The sequence below is a fragment of the Felis catus genome, chromosome A3, assembly GCF_018350175.1.
Source record: "Felis catus isolate Fca126 chromosome A3, F.catus_Fca126_mat1.0, whole genome shotgun sequence".
In the NCBI taxonomy this organism is placed as follows: domain Eukaryota; kingdom Metazoa; phylum Chordata; class Mammalia; order Carnivora; family Felidae; genus Felis; species Felis catus.
The window spans coordinates 96956148-96975438 of record NC_058370.1 but is presented as its reverse complement, the minus strand read 5'-3'; the positions used below and the strand labels follow the sequence as shown (position 1 = coordinate 96975438).

At 36.9% G+C, this 19291-nt stretch overlaps 1 long non-coding RNA gene across 2 annotated transcripts; it reads left to right on the top strand.

The window, feature by feature from the left end:
* The first annotated feature begins 81 nt into the window (after positions 1-81).
* On the top strand, positions 82-18687 carry LOC123384514. Of its 2 annotated transcripts, none has more exons than XR_006595695.1 (3): positions 82-242; positions 2098-2173; positions 18536-18687. It is a non-coding gene; the product is annotated as an uncharacterized LOC123384514 (long non-coding RNA). The 2 variants fall into 2 exon arrangements; XR_006595694.1 differs by having other exon boundaries at positions 82-309.
* The last annotated feature ends 604 nt before the right edge of the window (positions 18688-19291 follow it).

Here is a 19291-nt window from a genome sequence, read left to right as displayed (position 1 = left end):
GGTCCGGCCGCTCGTGCGGCAGGACGCACGCCTCGTGCTGCGCGCTTCACTCCTCCAGCTGCGCTGAGTTCTGTGGCGCGGCTTGAGGCCATTTAGGCTCCACGTTCTCGCGGCGTCGCGGTGCACGTGCGTGACCCCACGAGGACCCGGCTGCCTTCGGCCGTGGCTGCCCAGCCACATCTCCCAGCAGGAGCTGTAGCGCCGCTGTGCGGACCCACCCGCCTAGTGCTCCGCTGCTCCAGGTAGGCGTCCGCAGGTCCCCAGCCGCCACCGGTGAAAAGGTTCACGGAAAAATGTGATATATTAAAGGTAAAGAATTTTGTTTTAAAATTCACCCTTCCTTAGTCATAGTTTTCATGACAGTGGGAACGTAATTTTAATATGAATTACAAACTATAAGTTATAGCTCTGCAAAGATTATGAAAATCATTGTTTCCATTTGCCTCTATCTAGGTCCTATTGTAGCATGAAGAATCCCACCTGCCTCATTCCTTCCTACTTGAACAGATGGATCATAAAAGTATGGGCTCACCAAGGAACATTTAGTCTCATCCCATTACACCTGCTGGCCGAGGGAGAGATACAAAATAGCCACTATCCAATTCATATACTTATAACCGTCCAAGAGAATGGTTCCGCAGGCCTTACTGGCCAGCTGGGTTTGTCCTTGGCTTGTTCCCAATAATAGTAAATTACAGTAATTGCAGTCCATTCCATATCACATGTATGCAGGCCTTAGGAACTGTGTTACTTCTATGAGTAGGAAAAAAAATGGATCCCTACTATGTAAAATGTGAGGATTTTTTTTTAATACTGAGTTTGATTTAGTGGTCAAGAAATGGGCCTTGTTCAAAAGATCATAAATCCGTACTATCTGTGAGATAGGCATACCCATTTCCAGGGATCCTGTGCAATTTACCCTAAGGAACATCCTATGTATGTGAACATATGTATTCATAAGCATGTTTATGAAATTTGCCATTTGCCACAGATAACAAATGGTTGGAATAACCAAAATTTGTGTTGATGAGGGACTGGATAAAAAAAAAAAAAAAAAAAAAAAAAAAAAAACTATGGTATGTGTATACAATGTAGGTATGCATCAATAATGAGGAGTAAAATTGAAGTTATTGACATGTAAATTTGTTCATGATATATATTTGACTGAAAAGGAATATTGCAGAAATGTGTCTACTATAATTATATATATTCTTGAAAGACTGCAGTTGTATATAGGTTGATATCTAGAATTCACCAAAATGTTAATGATAATGAAATTTTGGTGACTTTTGTTTTCTTGTATGTGTTTTCCAATATATTATTTACATTAGTTAAGTATACATCACATTTACTAAAAATGATAAATTTCATTTTAAAATAAGTCAAACTATCTGTCTTCTATATAAAGAACACGAGCATTTTAATTCCTTCATTGAACATTTTCAAGTGCTTGATGGGTTATAGAGGCCACTTTCCTTGTTATTCCTGAAATCAGTCATGGAACAATACAATTGAATATAATACAATAAATTATGTGAAATACAATGAAAATAAATCTCTAGAAACATGATCACACATTAAGATGTCATGGAAATATTCAGTTGCTATATAAAGTATCTATAATCTTACTCTCAGTTTCTATATTTATGTGATTACTAACTGTGACATTCAGCTTTTGTTTCAGCACAGGTCTGCAGATCACATGTGAGTGCTACACTCTAGAAAATATGGTAGTTAGTTACTAAGGAATCAAAGCATGGTGTTAAAAAAGACCATTTAATTAATGAAAATAGACCAATCTGTGATGAGGTTAAAAATAAATCATAAAACCTGAATGGATTAAGTAACAAAGCATTCTCTCTCAGTCATTCAGAGTCCATTGTGGGTCAGGCTATGATTCTCTGTCTTAAAAGCTCGTACCACGTGGAACACTTGGCTTCTGTATCCTCGCGACAGGGGAAAAAAGAGATGAAGAGGGAATGCTGGTTCTTTGACTATGAGGAATGCAGACCATTATTGTTCTCATTCTGTTAACCAGAGTTAGTCATGTGGTGGCAAACTAAGTACGAAAAAGAGAGACGTGTTACTTTCTTTCAGAAACAACTGGCAAGAGCTGGTTACATGGACACCACCGCAAGAAGACTGGGCATGGAGGAAGAGCATGTGTTGTTTGGTAAGCAGCATATGGGTATATGTATATTCTATGACATTGAACTAATTCAAGCCAGCTCTCAATAATTAGTCAGTGTTTGGGTATTTTTGCCTTTTCAATTGCTGTTATGCTTAGAATGGTTGAATGACATTTGTAAAATTCCTAATTTCTCCTTTACCTTTTACCCTTGCAACTTCATGTATCTATCAACAACCAGTTCAGCCATTTTGCCTAAATTACTCAATCCTATAAGGGGGAAAAAAGTCAGGCAAAACTATTAACAGTTGTTGGAAAGAGAAATAATAGACAAATTTGTCAAGCTAAAAACATGAATAGACTTAGCCTCATATTACTTTCCTTAGGTTTCTAATGATAAAAAGGGAAACAGTGACATAAATAACTTATTCTCCTTTTCCATTGAGAGGAGATTATCATTCTGTTTGCTCTAACATGGCCTAGAAAATAATTATAGGGCACTTACTTGTCAGGAAGCCCCTTAATCTGAGTCAGGTTGTATATGGGATTTAATCTTTGGAGAATACTTAAGAGTATCTAAAAGAACAGATAAAGGATGTATATTTTAAGTATCCAAGGAGGAGAAGAGAGAGCCAATCATCTCAGCTGAACTAGACTTTTACCAATGTAAAGACTGGAGGAGGGACCAGGTTATGTCTTCAGTCAACTATTAGCCCAGGAGTGTAACAATCAAAGCTGTGTGTTTGGTATGGATTGCAGTCATCACACAGTCATGTCCTTTACCTAAAATATCCATAGTTCATCAGGAAATACAATATAAGTTCAAATACAAAGGTGAGCTAATGTAGAAAAGTGACACCTAAAGGTGTAAATGTGACAGCAGTTCACATGGAACTTGTCAAGAGCTTACAAAAGTGTGTTTTAGCTTGTAATCTTCCACTTATCAAAATTCTGTCTAAGGTGCCTTCCATCTGTCTTGGCAGGTATGTGGATAAAATGATCAGTTTTCTATTAGCATATGTTTCACTTCTTGGATGTTTGTTTATGGGGAGAATTAATGTAGCATACAACTTGCAATTAGTTTTTATACTGTTAATGGCAGGTTCCCATAAAATGTCTTGCATTGAAATATGGAAGGTAATGGCATTAATAAGGTATACAGATGCTCAGACTTAGATCTGAAAAAGAAAGCCAAACCAACATAGTTTGCTCATAAAAAACAACAAAAAAATTGAGTCATTTGATAGGATTACTAGAATCCTATCAAATTGCAATTGGCTGCCCGTTTAGTAACTTGAGTATTAAAGAGTTATTCATGGCCAAAGTCCTTGATGAAATTTGACCCTGGTAATTAAATTATGGGTGAGTTATATTCAGTTACAATGAGGGTTTTAGTTCACCGTCTAAACTCTGGACTTGGTTTTGAAAGGTAAACATATGAGTAAAGAAAGTCCCTGCCCTCCAGCAGGCTGGTTATAGAACTGATTCATATGTATTCTGGTATATTAGAAATACCCAGAAACATTTTCAGAGATGGAAATTTCCAGGACCCTCCTATCATAACTTCTTATGTCAGGTGTAAGTCATTAACTCTTGAGTTAGGTCCAGGTATCTGCATTTTTTAAAACTTCCCATATCTGAGGTAACTAGTCAGCTAACTAAAAACTGAGCATCCCTATTAATCCAGTTCCTTTTGTGTTCTTTGAATGCAGTATTTTCACCATTTGAAATGCTTCCCTCTGTATTTCCAGTTTTCTATAGAATAATACAACAGTAGAAACAAAACAACTTGTATAACATTTCTCCCTGAGACTTCTTAGTTCATAACCTTTAAAAATGACTATTACTAATCATTTTCTCATTCTCTGATGATAGAAAGGCAATATGAAAATAATTAACTCTTTCTATGGATATCCCTATTTTGTATGTTTTGTATAATTGGAACCATACAATATATGGCCTTGTTTGTCCAGCTTCTTCCACTGTGCATGATTTTTTAAAGGTTCTTCATGTTGTAGTATGAGTCATTGTTTTCTTTTTTTTTTAATGTTTATTTTTTTCTGAGAGAGAGAGAGACACCATGTGCAAGTGGGGAAGTGGTAGAGAAAGAGGGAGAGAGAATCCCAAGCAGGCTCCACACTATCAACACAGGGCCAGATGCGGAGCGCAAACTCACGAACCGTGAGATCATGACCTGAGCTGAAACCAAGAGTCAGACACTTAACCAACTGAGCCACCTAGGCACCCTATTCTTTCTCTGTATAGCTGAATAATATTCCATTACATGGATATACCGAATTTTGTTTAGCCCTTTAGCACTTGATGAAGTTTGGGGTGTTTCTACATTTTGGCTATCATAAGTAATGCCCTTATGAATATTCATGTACAAGTTTTTTTGTTTGGTTGGTTTTTCTTGTTTTTTTTTTAATTTTTTTTCAACGTTTTTTATTTATTTTTGGGACAGAGAGAGACAGAGCATGAACGGGGGAGGGGCAGAGAGAGAGGGAGACACAGAATCAGAAACAGGCTCCAGGCTCCAAGCCATCAGCCCAGAGCCTGACGCGGGGCTCGAACTCACGGACCGTGAGATCGTGACCTGGGTGAAGTCGGAGGCTTAACCAACTGCGCCACCCAGGCGCCCCCTTTTTTTTTTTAATTTTTTTTTTCTTCTTGTTTGTTTTATGTGTGTGTGTTGTGGCATATCTTTACAAATCTCAGCTATGTACCTGGGAATAGATTTGCTAGATCATGTGGTAACTCTGTTTAATCTTTTGAGGAATTATCAGACTATTTTCTAAAATGGATCTTATTCTAAAATGGATGACATCTACAATGGATGTCAATTTCTCTACATCCAAGATATATTATTGTTTGCCTTTTGATAATAGCTTTCCTAGTGTGTGAAATGGTACTACATTATGGTTTTGATTTATATTTCCCTAATAACTAATGGCATTAAGCACTTTTCATGTGCTGACTTGCCATGTATATCTTTTGTGAAGAAGAAATAGCTATTCAAATCCATTTTTAAATTTTTTAATGTTTACTTTTAATAAAGAGAGAGAGAGAGAGAGAGAGAGAGAGAGAGAGACAGAGCATGAGTGGGGAAGAGGCAGAGAGGAAGAGACACAGAATCTGAGCTGTCAGCACAGAGCCTGATGCAAGGCTCAAACTCACAGGCCCTGAGATCATGACCTGAGCTGAAGTTGGATGCCTAACCGACTGAGCCATCCAGGTGCCCCTCAAATCCATTTTAATTGGGTTACTTATTTTTTATCATTGAGTTATGATAGTTCTTTATATATTGTGTCAGAGCCTTATCAGACGTATGATTTGCAAATATTTCTTTGATTCTTGGAGTTGTCTTTTCACTTGTTTCAGATTGTCTTTTGAAGAACAAAAGGTTTTAATTTTGATGATGTCCAATTTATGATTTTTGTTTGTTTTTTTCATGTCATATTTAAGAAGCAATTGTATAATCCAAATTTTTGAAGATATATATGTATTCTTCCAAAAGTTTCATAGTTTTGGGGTTCCTGGGTGGCTCAGTCTGTTAAGCATTCCACTTCAGCTCAGGTCATGATCTTGCAGTCCATGAGTTCGAGCCCCGCATCAAGCTCTGTGCTGACAGCTCAGAGACCGGAGCCTGCTTCAAATTCTGTCTTCCTCTCTTTCTGCCCCCTCCCTGCTTGCACTCTCTCTCTCTTCCCCCAAAATAAATAAAAATTAATAAAATTTCAAAAGTTTCATAGTTTTATCTCTTAAATGTAGCTCTTTGATCCATTTTTATTTAAATTTTGTGTGTATTGTGAGGTTGGGATCTAACTTTGTTCTTTTGCATGGGGATATCTAGTGGCCCCATCACCATTTGCTATAAAAACTATTTTTCCCCCATTAAATTGTATCTCAGTCTGTTTGGGAAGCTATAAAAATATCATAGACTGGGTGGTTTATGAACATCAAAACTTCATTATGTTGCTGGAGGCTTGGAGGTCCAAGATGAATGTGTTAGCAGATTCATTGTTTGATGACAGTCTACTTTTTGGTTAGTAGACTGCCATTGTCGCTGGAACCTCATATGGTAGAAAGCACAAGGGAGCCCTCTGGGGTGTCTATTATAAGGGGACTACTTCCATTCATGAGGTCTGTGCCTTGGTGGTCTAACCACCTCCCAAAAGCCACACTTCCAAATACTATCACCTTGGGGATTAAGTTTCAATATATAAATTTTATGGGAATACAAACATTCAGTGTGCAGTAAATTATCTTGAAAGCCTTGTCAGACATAAACTGAACAAAATTTATGAATGTATTTCTGGACTTTCAATTTTGTTCCATTGGTCTATATGTCTGTCCCTATGCTAGTATCACACTGTTTTGATTACTGTAGTTTTTTAGTAAGTTTTGGAATTGGGAAGTATGAATCCTCCAATTTTCATCTTTCCAAGATTGTTTTGACTCTTCTAGATCCTTTTTTTTTTTTGCATCTGTATGAATTTTAGGATCTACTTATAAATTTCTTCAAAAAGGCAGCTGGGATTTTGATAGAACTGCCCTGAATCCATGAATCAACTTAGGTAATACATTATCCTAAAAATTAAAGCTTTCAATCCATGAATACAGGATGTTTTTCCATTAGACCTTCATTTTCTTTTAGTAATATTTTATATTATTCAGTGTACAGGTATTACACTTTTTGGTTAAATGTATACATAAGTATTTTATTCTTTTTGATACTATTGTGCATGGAATTTGTTTCTTAATTTCATTTTTGGATTGTTCATTGCTAGTGTATGGGAAAAAAAAATCTGAAGGTGGGAGATTATCTCTTTAAAGGCCCTATCCAAATGCAGTTGCATTCTAAAGTACTGAAGGAATATTAACAAAATTTTAATACATTTTTGTGCCTGTTGATTAACAAAGATTTGTAGGTTTTAGTTACTGGAGCATAATCTAGGGAATTCCAAATGATGTATTTCACTCAATAACAATATTTTATCCATAAATCTATGCAAAAGAAAAAACAATGAGCAAAAACCACTTATGTCCCTGCTCTAATGGATCTTAAATTTTAGTATGTAGGGGGTGATAAGTGCTAAACAGAGAAAGAACTCAGAACAAGTGGATGATGGGTAAGATGCTTTTTGTGAACTAATCTGAGATTATAAACTCTTTGGGAATCTAATCTATATAATCCATGTAATTTAATAACATGTATGGTATTATAATAAAGCAATTCATATAAAGGTAATTAAAAACTAACTGAAAAATATTTTAAACAGGTATTTACATTGTTTCCTTTTGTTATATATTTTGGAAAACTACATTGTATATCCTTTTATAATTTTGTCCAGTGGTAAAGCTGAGATCTTAATTAAATTATCTAAGATCATAAAGCTATTTAGGGAGAAAAGTTAGGCCCATAAAATGATTCCTGTTTCTAGATGTTGTGTATTTTTCTCTGCTTTTCCTTTGCATTTTTGCTTGATTGACTCAAATTTCAACTTTAAAACAGTATGGTTGGGGTGCCTGGGTGGCTCAGTTGGTTGAGCATCTGACTTTGGCTCAGGTCACCATCATGGTTCATGAGTTCGAACCCTGCATTGAGCTCTGTGCTGATAGCTCAGAGCTTGGAGCCTACTTCAGATTCTGTGTCTACCTCTCTCTCTGCCCCACACCTGCTAGCATTCTGTCTCTCTCTCCCTCTCAAAAATGAATAAAGGTTTAAAAAATAATTTAAAAAAATAAAAAAATAAAACAGTATGATTTATTTTGATTCATGCCTTAAGACTCCAGAGGCTAGGTAAACTCTTCTGTCCATAGGGAACTGCATTTTCCACATTCCTTGCTTGATTAAGCATATATCTGAGTGTTCTCTTTCTTAAATATTTATTTTCTGTTATGTGATGAAGAACCTAATGTGTCTACTATATATATATATATATATATATATATATATATATATAATCTAATAGATGGATATTAACTTTTTGAAGTATAATTTAAAAAGCCCTGAATAGATGAGAATTCACTTTTTAAATCTTGAAAAGTTAAGACATTGATAGAATTCAACAATTTATAATAGCAATGAACTTGAAAACATGAAAATTAAACTAGATATTGACCTTTTTCTTTTTGTGTCTATGGAATTGACTATTTTTCCTTGCTTCTACCAAAAGATACAATTATGGGATTAGTTATAATCCTATTAATATATTTGGATACTCTTTATGAAATTAATAGGTTCTTTCTCTATAGGAGTGGTATTCAATTACATGTTTTCCAGAGAAGATTTTGCTCTTACCTTTGGACATCTTCTATACTATAAATACCAGCTGATAGGACAATAGCCTGGTACAATATTGATTCAAAGAGGTCAGCATAATAAAAGGAGTAAGTAGTCAATAATATTTCATAAAAGAGATAAAAGTAAATGAAAAGGCAGGTTTTCTGGATATTTTACCTTGCATTAGGAACTTTATATGTAGAATATGAGAGTATTATTGTAGAAGTCAGGAAACAAAAATTATAATAGCCAAATATAGAAATTCCAAATTACTAGCCTTGAGGTAGTCCCCCAACTCCCCCCACCCCACCTCAAAAGAACAAACATTATTAAATTAAGAGAAATTGGGGGAAGAGAGAGACAGAGTGAGAGAAATTGGTATTTCCTGGCATCAAAAGATAAAATCTAATTTTGAAGACACACAGAAGAACTGAATAAAGACCCCTTACTGTTTTGATACTTGAAATAGTTTATAAATTAAAGTGTGGTGCTTTCATTTAAGTTCGATAGATTATCTCTTACTATTCTAGACTAGGTTTATTTTCTTCCCTAGAATTTCTCCAAGTTTAAAGCAACTAAGATGCTGGCCATCATCACCTCATCGTATTCTCTACTTCTAGTGTCTTCCAGAAAGCTTGCAGAGAAGTTTGTTGGCCTTGGGTTCCCCCTTTCAGTATCCCTGGAACTTTCTTGGAAAAGAAGTATCAACAAACTTCTGAGGTCTGTGAAAGACATGTTAGCCCAGAGGTTGTGAAGCTACATTTGGAGACTGATTGATGAGTTCTATCATTTTTATCCCTATCATTTTCTTGAGCAATAAGAAAGAAAAGAAAAGAAAAGAAAAGAAAAGAAAGTCAGAAAGAAACACATTTTTAATGTGAAGAATCTTTCCAGAAATTAACATAGCATTATAGTTTGACAAATATCTTCCCTTATATTAATACAGATAGATTAAACCATCTAAAATCCAATTTATTTTGATATATAGGTATGATGTACATATATTTGATTATTTCAGTGTTTGTGGGCACTTGACTCACCCCCCAAAATTGTAGACTACAGAGAGGTTCTAGAGATTCATACTCTCAAATATTCTGCAGTTATCTCAGGTAGTCAAATAAGTCAAAACTCAAATAGGTGGTCCTAACAACATCTTTTAATGACCTCGATCCTCAATGGCTTTATATATAAAATGGGAATGATAACCTCATTACTTAAAATACACACTAATGGTATCAGTCTCATAGAAATGATGTCATGAGCTTTATTACTTTCACCCTTCCCTAAATTAAACTATCTTAGTTTACGGAACCAGTTATATCTTATGGGTATATCCAGCTCATCTGTTTTCTTTTAGTTACTAAAACCTAGTAACTAACCATATTTTCTCATTCACTTAAGTAGCTAATCTTCCTTTCTTTGTGACCCTTGTCCCACAGATTAGTTGAGACAGTTATATTTCCCAATCAAAAACATTTTATTTCTTCCTATTAAAAAAATATATGGAGCGCCTGGGTGGCTCAGTCGGTTGGGCGTCCGACTTCAGCTCAGGTCACGATCTCGCGGTCCGTGAGTTCGAGCCCCATGTCAGGCTCTGGGCTGATGGCTCAGAGCCTGGAGCCTGTTTCCGATTCTGTGTCTCCCTCTCTCTCTGCCCCTCCCTCGTTCATGCTATGTCTCTCTCTGTCTCAAAAATAAATAAACGTTAACAAAAAATTTAAAAAAATATTTCAGTGTAATACTTTAGCCTTATACATTTCCAAATATTTAATTATATTTAATAAAATTATAGATATTGAAACCCCTATTTTTTATAATACATAGCTTAAATAAAATCTTATAGAAGATTCAGTGTATTTAGAACATTTACTCATCCCTGAGTTCTGTCCTTTTTTTTTAAATCCCCTTCATGGGACCTGGATATATACAGGGACTTTTAACATTTTGTGCTTGTGAATAGAAGAGGCTCTTACTTGAATGCAGTGTTTTGTGAATCTTCATTGTTATCTGTTGCATATGGACTAATAATTAGTTGAGAGCCCTCTCTCAAAGGTGATAGTCGAGGTAACATTGCAAGGTGAAGTGCTGGAACCATTGCCAGAGTACTTGGTCTGAGCACTTGCTCATGTTTGCTGTGCCACTGAAGGAGTTCAGAACATGTCACCCCAAAAATATGTCACTTTGGCATTTTCATTATTTTAAAACAAAGGCACTTAAGAATAGTACCTGTGAAAAGGAAATTCTGATCCTCCATCTTCCTGAAAGCAGCAGATAAAACTCCCACATGAAAGGTATGCCCCTGGGTGCCTGGGTGGCTAAGTGCCACCCAGACTAAGTGCCAGACTTCAGATCAGGTCATGATTTTGCAGTTTGTGAGTTCGAGCCCTGCATCAGTCTCTGCTGTCAATGCAGAGGGAGGCTGTCTCCCTCACTCTACTCCTCCAGCCTCTCTCTGTCTCTCAAAAAGAAATAAACATTTAAAAAATTAAAGAAAAAAAAGAAAGTTATGCCCCCCTGTAGCAAGAGAATAGAAGAGGTTCTTGGGACCAAGAAATCTACACACACAAACCTTGTTACTCTCATCCTTATTTTCCTATTTGCATTTTCGCCATTGACTTCTGTAGCCCAAACCCCTTTGTCTTATCAATTCTTTACAAATGTATTGTTTCTTTTCCCAAAGGTATAAAAGCTTCCTTCTTTGGTCACTTATGGTTTTCATTCTCTTGTGAAAACTCCCATGTATGTGTAAAAATTCTATATACTTTGTATGCTTTTTTCCTATTAACCTGTCTTTTATGAATTTAATTCTTAGGACCAGCCAGAGACCCAAAGAGGGTAGAGTAGAATCTTTTTTCCCCTACACAATAGGCACCCTGGCCTCTGGGGCCAGAAGCTAAGCCTTATGCAGGGCACTCATTAAAGCAAGCTGCAACTCCGGGGGCCCAGCCCTCCATAGATCTCTGAGAAGCCAGGAATAAGGCGTTTGACTAATCTATGCAGACATTTCATTCCTAGGGCATTCACCACTGCTCCTCAACTCTTTAGAAGTAAGTACTTGCAGGATTTCTTTTAAGACTTGAGTGCTTTGGTCTGCAGGGATCTGACTTCCCACAGCCATCTGGATCTTCCTATCCCCTTTCCCACCACGTAAGGGAAAAAGGGAGAGGAGGACACACCCCATTATATATGCCAGCCCCCCTTTCTTCTTACCTCAGAATCTCTGACCTAAAAAGGGCAGATTCTTCATACACTCCAGGTCCTTTCTTGGGTCTTCTCCCTTCTGGCAGACACAAACACCGAGGCCAAATATGGCCTGGTTTTTGTGACATTAAGTAGATTGCAAGTTAAGTATTCTCTCTCTTACCATAAAGGGCTGACATAAAAAAAGAAATACACACAACTATCATTTACCTAAAAGCAGTCAAAGAAGTCAATTTAATAGTAACCTCTTTGCTATGCAGGACATTTCCATCTTCTGCCCAGGCTGATACCTCAGCCTTGGAGTAGAAGGCTCTGAGAGAACATGACATAATTCAGTTGTGAAATGAAGAGCAATGTTTAGAGTCACAGTGTTTTGTTTTGTTTTGGTTTTTAATACTGAACAATTTTGTGCATATAAAAAATAATCTTAATTCACTTACTTAGTTTTTATGGATATAATTCAGTGGAAAGAAAATAATATTTGAAATTATTCTTATCACCAAATATTCAAGTGTACTAGATGTGTATGATGTATGTGATAGCATAGTTTTAATGGAAAAAGATATAAGACTAGAGGTATATGACCTGTGTTCTCGGTTTGTTTCTGCTTTGCAGTTATCTTTAAGGCCAGATATCTGTTAACTCTAATAGTTGATGATTCTATATAGAACTTTTTAAAAAGTTTTAATAAGAATTTATGTAAAAGAGTTGCTTTTCTTCCATTTGTCAGCAAGACTTTTCTCCCTAATTCCAATCTTGCATAATAACTGCCTCTGGCAACAAATTGGCAGCTCTATCTGATTTACTTGCACTTTACCTTTTATGATATGACCATGTAAACACTGAAACATGGGGCTGTTTCCACATGTCAATCTGGAGTTCCTCTCTGTCAGGAGGTCATAGAAAATCAGGTTAGTAAGGAACTAAATAGTGAATGCTGACTCCTCAGGATGCAGGGAACAGAATAATGTATGCACTTTGTATGCTGCAGTGAGACAGCAATTTTGTTTGTCCCCACTCATGTTCCATTAACTTTTTTCATGAAATGATTGAAACCCAGAAATACGTTCTTAATCGGTATGTAAGCAGATGTTAACAAAGCAAAAGAATATGCTGCCTGACATTGATCGTTAGCTAGAAAGACAACACAGTTATCCTAGAACATTGTTCTCAGTGATTAAATCTGTATCTTCATCAATTGGCATGCTGTGTTTTGGAATAGATTCAGTTGTACTGGTACATGTCACATAAAAAGGGTAAACTAATTTCTCTGACGTCTGAAACTGCAGGACATTGTTGCCTAGTATGGAAAGGACCATATCTTGATAGAAAAGCATGATGGTGGATATGTGGAATATCATCATCTGTCAAAAGCTATTGGAACTTGGGGCACCTGGGTGACTCAGTCAGTTAAGCTTCTGACTTGCTCAGGTCATGATCTTGTGGTTCGTGGGTTCAAGCCCCACACTGGGTTCTGTGCTGACAGCCCAGAACCTGGAGCCTGCTTCAGATTCTGTGTCTCCCTCTCTCTGCCCCTCCCTCACTCACACTCTTTCTCTCTCTCTCTCTCAAAAATAAATAAACATTAAAAAATGTTTTTAAAAAGGTGTTGGAACTTGGAGCAAATCACTTGATCTTGAGTTTCAGTTCCTTTTCCAGTTCTCCTTGCCCTGTGTTCTTACTCTATTCCAGTCTCTGTCATGTTTTACATGGATTATTTTCATAAGAGCCTTAAAATAAAAGCACATGGTATTTCTGTATTTCGAGGACAGGAAAACAGAGGCTAAAGAAAGTATGTCTATTGGCCAAGAACATACAGTAAAAGTCTAGTAGTATGGCTTTCGAATTCATATTTTTGCAATTGATACTTTAGCCTCAAAGAGTCTGCTTGTTTGGATGTTCATTTGGAACACGGATATCAATATTTTGACAACATATCTTGCTACACTGTTAGAACTGCTCAGCAAAGACTAGGCAACAAAGACTTTGACTATCCTTGTTGAAGAAGGCAAAGTATAGCCCTGGGGCTAAATCTGCCCCCATCATGTTTTGTACATAAAATTTTATTGGGGCACAGCCATGCCCATTTTGAAATATATTATCTATGGATACTTTGTGCTATAATTGCATAATGGCATAGTTGCAATAGAGACTTATGTGCTGCAAAAATTAAACCAATTACTCTCTGTCCCTTTGAAGAAATGTGATATCCTTGGCATACTCTAGACTTTATTTTTCTCTCTCATATCGTTTGAAGATAGCTGAACACCTTATATTTTGAAATTTAACAAACTGTCTCATTCTACCTTTCAAATGCAATGGCAAGATTTCCAGCCTCAGGTGAGGTAATGGGTCATCAGAAGTATCCAGCAGGTGACATATATTTATCAGAGTGATGTTATGGATATGAGGTACCATGTCAGTGCTAGAAGGAGATGGAGCTGGTAATCTGTGAGGTGGATTCATTCATACATTGAAACAAATTACTTAGGAGTGTCTAATTTGCGATAAGATTTTCATTGGCCGTTTAGGGTAGAATGGTGAAGGAGGAAAAAAATGTCTCTTGCCTTCTTGTAGCTTAAGGGAGAATGATAAAAACAAGAGATTAGCTTTCTATTATAATACTTAGGGCTGACTATATAAAAACACTTTCTGTGTTTGTATCCACCTTGCGGATGCAATGTTGAGTTCTTCCGTCCCTCTCCATTCTGTAAATGCCTTCAGTAGGATTATTTCCCCTTATAACTACTCTGGGTTCCCCTGTGTCCCCAGTTTCTGACCCTGCTCTTCTTCCCTGACCCCACCTTAGAGACCCACTATTCCTGAGCCCAGGGTTTCATAGGATGTTTAAGTGACCTGGAGGAGAAGGCACTCCATGCCAGTCAAACTCACTGAGATAGAATTATAAGATTAGTGGCTGAGAGTGTGCACTGAATGCTATATATTTGGGCTGAAGCAACGAATTTGATGAAGTGTCTCACGAAGTTTCACATATAAAATTGGTTCAAATTGCTTGGAAAAAGAACACTGTCAAACTGAGAATTGGCAAGGGCTTAAGAGGCAGAAACAAAGAGCTTCCATATGAAATATGTGGAGTTCATGAACATCTGGGCTTGTGTAAATTGGTGGAGGATGGGATGTTTTTAGCAGTGTTGTAGGGAAGAGAATGGAAATTATATTTATTATATACCAAGATTTCAAGGAATATAATGTATCTCCACAAATTTCTCTCCAGCTTTGGCCCTACCTATTAAAAAAAAAAACAATTATTTCCATACAGACCAATGCCAAAACTCACTGAAGCTCATGAGGTATGCAGATAAAATAAGATGAAATCGAGGATGTAAATAAAGCTATTTTTCTTGTTTCTCCCCACACCCTCATGTTAGGTATTTCTGCCAGACACTCAAGATGCTGATTGTAATATTTTACTAGTATGGTGTCTCAGACTCCTTCCCTGTCCCTTCAAATTGCATCACTCTATATTCCTATCTCCTTAATAAGCTTTATAGACTTGATTGACCCTACCTACCAAATTCGTTCTTACATCTCGCTCTTACTCAATTATGACCCACTTTAAACTCAGGACTATTTCTCAAACTCCATCTGCACTGCTTCTGCTTATGGGAAATAGCGTATGATTCTACCTGGATAAAATCAGCAAATCCATCTAGGACCATAGTTCCCAAACATTCTGTCTGTGTAGAGCCACACTTAGAGTAGTGTTGACACTAGTGACACTAGTAGTTCAGACACTAGTGAATGTCTGAATTCTTTAGAGAGCTTACTCAAACACCTGTGGCTGGGCTGCACTCCAGAGTTTCTGATTCAGGATTTCTGGGGGTAGAGACTGAGAATTTGAATTTCTAAACATTTATTTTTGAGAGACAGAGAGCACGAGCAGGGAGGGGCAGAGAGAGAGAGAGAGAGAGGGAGACATGGAATCTGAAGCAGGCTCCAGGCTCTGAGCTATCAGCGCAGAGCCCAACACAAGGTTCAAACCCAGGAACAGAGAGATCATGACCTGAGCTGAAGTCCAACGCTCAACCTACTGAGCCACCCAGGTGCCCCAGAATATGCATTTCTGACAAGATTCCAGGTGATGCGGATACTTCTGGTCTAGGGACAACATTTGGACAAGGGCTGCTCTAGAACTCTAGTCTCTGTTCTCTTCCCTCACTCATATGCCTTACGCTTCACTGTCAGAAGTAAATTCTGAATTCTGAGGACAGCAGCCTCTTGCAATTTGCAGGTATAATTAAAAACAAACTGCTTCCCATGTAAGATCTCTAATAATAAATCCCAGCTTTAAGTCCCAGCCTCTCTTCCTACAAAAGCCCTTAGATTCCATCCACCATATACTGTATATTAGTTATACCAAATTACTTTTGAATCTATAACAATCTCTTGCCTTTTCTTCTTGTTGTCTCTGCACATGCTGGTTTCTTTTGTCTGCCTGACAACCTGACTAACATTTTGTACAGGCAGTGTCACCTTACCTATAAAGCATTCTCACTTTCCCTGAAAGTATTAGGTACTTCATTTTCTACAGATCTTGCATTTACCTATGTTAGAGTACTTACACCATTGTGTTGTGATTACTTTCTTGCTTGTCTTTCTGTAAGAAGGGAAAATATGTACCTTGAGCGTGCTGGCATGAATGGCTTAGTTATCAATATACAATATACAATCCCACAGCATCTTGCATACAGCCTGGCACATTTTAAATGCTTAATATTTTTTAATGAAAGATTTTTTCTGGGGTACCTGGCTGCTGTCTCAGTCAGTAGAGCATGTGAGTCTTGATCTCAAGGTTGTGAGTTCAAGACCCACATTGGGCATGGAGACTACTTAAAAAAAATATTCTCCCCTATCACATTTCACCCTAGGTCTGCTCTGTGAGCTAGATCTTTTCTTTCTTCCTAATCCTTCTTCTACAAGTCTTAAACTAGCAAGTGTATTACACCAGCACCAGTTACAGGAGGCAGAGGGTTTTTGTTTTTGTTTTTTTCATATCCTTCAAAAGAAAAAAATACTATGAGAAGCAGTGTCTTAGCCTCATTCTGTCTATGTAGAGCCACACTTAGAGTAATTACATGGTAGTACTTTATAGTAACAAACTTAACATCGGATACTTATTCTATTGCTTACTTATATGTTTGGAGATGTTGCTCACAAGTAATTTCTCATGAATCTTCAAATCAGTTTTATCACGTGAGTGCTACTGTTTCATATTACAGATGGAGGAACAGAGAAATTAAATGTGTTTTTGAGTATCATATAGACTGTGAATGGTAGCTGGTGATTTTAGCTGAGGCAGTTCAGTACCCTGGACTTACGTACCCTAGAAATACATCCACAAACTTACCCTTGCAGATTAATATACTTTCAATTATCTGTGATAATCCTGTAATAAGTATACATTCTTGCCTATAAAGTAGATTTTTTAAGAAATCTTTTGTCTTACGCGTTGAGAGAGGTAAATTATCAAGATTGTACATGTGGGAGTCCTCAGTCTAAAATTTCAGTGGTGGCCCAGCGTGACACATCTGTGAGGCAAGGCTGTGTCCATGATTCCTGGTCCTTGAATAGAATTTCTGGTTTGGTTGGAAGCATGGGAGAAGAGAATTCCTCCTTTACCAGCTGAACCCAAAAAAATAGGTGGAAAACCTAAAACAGGTTTTATGATTTAGAAGATCCTGGAAGTCTTTACTAGACCGAATGAGTACAGACTCTAGAAGGAGAGTGAGAGAGGATAGGACAGTCCAACAGAGACTATTTAGTTTGAGTGATGACTTACTACAACACAGGGGGTTTACTGAGTTCTCCACCACAGCATATTCCTTCACAGAAAAGTAGAGATAGACCTTGCTTTATGTCTTTTTGATCATTCCACTACATCATTCTCTGTTATTTGTATTCTTCTACATCATTTAACAAAGAGTTTAGTTCTCTTGTCTCAGTAATGCCATCAGTATTAAAAAACGTGGCAACCTTAGACTTGTTTTTGTAAACAAAATTATCTTTAAAAAAATTCACTTTTTTCAGGTAAGCTCATCCTATAAATATTTGTACAGTGAGTACTGTGTGTAAGACTATGAACCAGGATCTATCGCAGATATGTGGATCAATAAGAAGACTCAGTGTTACTCTTAAAATCCTGTAAAGGGGACATTAGAAGATTTGATATACTTTAATAATAAAATGTTAAACTCAGACAGTCAGCTACTAGAGCCCAGAATATAGATCACTACTATGCTCCCTTCAGTAGGTGGGAACAATCCATGAGAAGGAAACCTGACATGGTTCAGGTGGCAGTCTTAAGGAAAGTCTAAACTAGGACTAGTGTCTGCAGAAAGTGTGACGTGTAGAGAAGAGGTGTTGAGCGGTGCTCAAAAGCTCAGGTTTTTCTCCATTCAAATCCTCAGTCTACTTTCTTGCTGTGTGACTTGGAGCAATATTGTTTAACTGTTCTGAGCCTCATTCTCCTTTCTGGTAACATGGAGAACTCCAGTATTTCTGTGATAATTGATTAAGATAATGCATGTGAATTACTTAAGGTGCCTGGCACTTAACAAGTGTTCAATAGTTAACAAGATTGCATTATTATTATTTCTATTATTTACTGTAGAGTGAAGTATATGTACATTTATATATTTATATATTTATATATTTATATACATGGGAGGTGCTATAGAAGGAGAACAAAAAATACAACTTGCTGACATGAGGAGAGGGGAGCAAGAAGATATTAAGATGGTCATAAATATGGTTTCTGGGGGAAGGAAGGAGAAAGCAGCATTTTCAGGCATGATAACCACAGTGATTCCTGCTCCCTAAACCATCTCCTGGCAAGAACTAACAATTTAAAAATGTGAAGAAGATTGTTTTCATTCACCTTTTCATCATCTCCTTTTCAGGTCCACCTCTCCCCATAGGGAGCACTGGACTCACACTATTTGGGAACAGAGACTCACAATAGGCCAACAAAATTATGCTTCTAAGTGACTGTTTTGGAACCAAAGCAATGGCCACTAAGAAAGTTAATAAAAGACTTTTTCCCCAAATTTAATCCAGTATTTTTTTTTCCTTTTTTTACTATCCACTTTTAATCTTTTATATTCCCAGATTTTGTGACTCCGATCTTAAAATTTTCCTCTCCAAATGTGTTATATCAGTTAGTGTATCCTGAAAAATTAAGGGTTATACACTCTTGACCATAATTCATTTTGAACAGATGGTAATTTAGTGCTTTAAGACATGACAAAGATAACAATGGCAATGTTCTTTACAGTCTTAAGGAAAAAAAAAAAGATGAACTCTATGTTCCAGTGATTTTGTGACCATATGAAAATGAAATGATTCTTAGCCATTGAGTAGCTGGAACTTCACTGTCAAAGGAAGGGAAGCAGTTGGCCAACCAAAACTTCCTTCTTGTCCGTCTAGTCTAGTTGACCTGATGAACATATAGGGAGCTTCTGGCAATGCTTGAACTTTCTCCCACGTGAAATTATGTGAGGCTGATTATAAAAGCTACAAATTCAACACACTAATTAAAGCTAAGTTACCCTCATTACACAGAACAAAAATATGCTTTATAATAATAGGTATGTAAAGAAAATTAGTTTATAAGGATTGTGCGGGGAAAAATCTATGTCGGCATAAATTCTTTTCTT